At 49.0% G+C, this 2,500-nt stretch overlaps 1 protein-coding gene across 1 annotated transcript in view; it reads left to right on the forward strand.

The window, feature by feature from the left end:
* Positions 1 to 2,500, forward strand: part of tenm4 (teneurin transmembrane protein 4) — a 718,236-nt gene that overhangs the window by 566,785 nt on the left and 148,951 nt on the right.

The raw sequence follows: 2,500 nt of genomic DNA on the forward strand, positions 1-2,500 counted from the left end.
ATGTAGAGGGTGTAGAGGATGTAGAGGATGTAGAGGATGTAGAGAGTGTAGAGGATGTAGAGGGTGTAGAGGGTGTAGAGGGTGTAGAGGATGTAGAGGGTGTAGAGGGTGTAGAGGATGTAGAGGGTGTAGAGGATGTAGAGGGTGTAGAGGATGTAGAGGGTGTAGAGGGTGTAGAGGGTCTGTAGAGGATGTAGAGGGTGTAGAGGGTAGAGGATGTAGAGGGTGAGAGGATGTAGAGGATGTAGAGGATGTAGAGGGTGTAGAGGGTGTAGAGGATGTAGAGGGTGTAGAGGGTAGAGAGTGTAGAGGATGTAGAGGTGTAGAGGATGTAGAGGATGTAGAGGGTGTAGAGGATGTAGAGGGTGTAGAGGATGTAGAGAGTGTAGAGATGTAGAGAGTGTAGAGGATGTAGAGAGTGTAGAGGATGGATGTAGAGGATGAGAGGGTGTAGAGGATGTAGAGAGTGTAGAGGATGTAGAGGGTGTAGAGGGTGTAGAGGATGTAGAGGATGTAGAGGGTGTAGAGGGTGTAGAGGATGTAGAGAGTGTAGAGGATGTAGAGGGTGTAGAGGATGTAGAGGGTGTAGAGGATGTAGAGAGTGTAGAGGATGTAGAGAGTGTAGAGGATGTAGAGAGTGTAGAGGATGTAGAGGTTGTAGAAGATGTAGAGGATGTAGAATATGTAGAGGGTGTAGAGGGTCTGTAGAGGATGTAGAGGGTTTAGAGGGTCTGTAGAGGATGTAGAGGATGTAGAGGGTGTAGAGGATGTAGGGTGTAGAGGATGTAGAGGGTGTAGAGGGTGTAGAGGATGTAGAGGGTGTAGAGGATGTAGAGGGTGTAGAGGATGTAGAGGTTGTAGAGGTTGTAGAGGATGTAGAGGGTCTGTAGAGGATGTAGAGGGTCCGTAGAGGACGTAGAGGATGTAGAGGATGTAGAGGGTGTAGAGGATGTAGAGGATGTAGAGGTTGTAGAGGTTGTAGAGGATGTAGAGGATGTAGAGGGTCTGTAGAGGATGTAGAGGGTCTGTAGAGGATGTAGAGGATGTAGAGGGTGTAGAGGATGTAGAGGGTGTAGAGGGTGTAGAGGATGATGTAGAGGGTGTAGAGGGTGTAGAGGATGTAGAGGATGTAGAGGTTGTAGAAGATGTAGAGGATGTAGAGGGTCTGTAGAGGATGTAGAGAGTGTAGAAGATGTAGAGGGTGTGTAGAAGATGTAGAGGGTGTAGATGATGTAGAGGGTGTAGAGGGTGTAGAGGATGTAGAGGGTCTGTAGAGGATGTAGAGGGTCTGTAGAGGATGTAGAGGGTGTAGAGGATGTAGAGGATGTAGAGGATGTAGAGGGTGTAGAGGGTGTAGAGGATGTAGAGGATGTAGAGGGTGTAGAGGATGTAGAGGGTGTAGAGGGTGTAGAGGATGTAGAGGATGTAGAGGGTGTAGAGGGTGTAGAGGATGTAGAGAGTGTAGAGGGTGTAGAGGATGTAGAGCAGGTAGAGAGTGTAGAGGATGTAGAGAGTGTAGAGGATGTAGAGGTTGTAGAAGGTGTAGAGGATGTAGAGGATGTAGAGGGTGTAGAGGATGTAGAGGGTGTAGAGGAGGACGTAGAGGATGTAGAGGGTGTAGAGGACATAGAGGATGTAGAGGGTCTGTAGAGGATGTAGAGGGTGTAGAGGATGTAGAGGGTCTAGAGGATGTAGAGGATGTAGAGGATGTAGAGGGTGTAGAGGATGTAGAGGATGTAGAGGGTGTAGAAGATGTAGAGGGTGTAGAGGATGTAGAGGGTGTAGAGGATATAGAGGATGTAGAGGATGTAGAGGTTATAGAAGGTCTGTAGGGGGAGAGAGGGTATTGAAAGTGAGGTAGAGAAGGTATTGAGAGAGAGGGAGAGAGCGTAGAGAGGGTATTGAGAGAGAGGGAGATAGGGTATTGAGAGAGAGGGAGAGAGAATATTGAGAGAGAGGGAGAGAGGGTATTGAGAGAGAGAGGGTATTGAGGGAGAGAGGGTATTGAGGGAGAGGTAGAGAGGGTATTGAGGGAGAGAGGGTATTGAGGAGAGGGTATTGAGGGAGAGAGGGTATTGAGGGAGAGAGGGGTATTGAGGGAGAGGGTATTGAGGGAGAGGGTATTGAGGGAGAGAGGGTATTGAGAGAGAGGTAGAGAGAGTAATGACGGAGAGAGGGTATTGAGGAGAGAGGGTATGAGGGAGAGAGGGTATTGAGGGAGAGAGGGTATTGAGGGAGAGATAGAGAGGGTATTGAGGGAGAGGGAGAGGTATTGAGGGAGAGAGGGTATTGAGGAGAGTAGAGAGTGTATTGCGGGAGAGAGGGTATTGAGGAGAGAGGGTATTGAGGAGAGAGGGTATTGACGGAGAGGGAGAGAGGGTATTGAGGGAGAGAGGGTATTGAGGGAGAGGTAGAGAGGGTATTGAGGGAGAGGTAGAGAGGGTATTGAGAGAGAGGGAGAGAGGGTATTGAGGGAGAGAGGGTATTGAGAGAGAGGGAG

Source organism: Oncorhynchus tshawytscha, linkage group LG13, assembly GCF_018296145.1.
Source record: "Oncorhynchus tshawytscha isolate Ot180627B linkage group LG13, Otsh_v2.0, whole genome shotgun sequence".
Classification (NCBI taxonomy): Eukaryota; Metazoa; Chordata; class Actinopteri; order Salmoniformes; family Salmonidae; genus Oncorhynchus; species Oncorhynchus tshawytscha.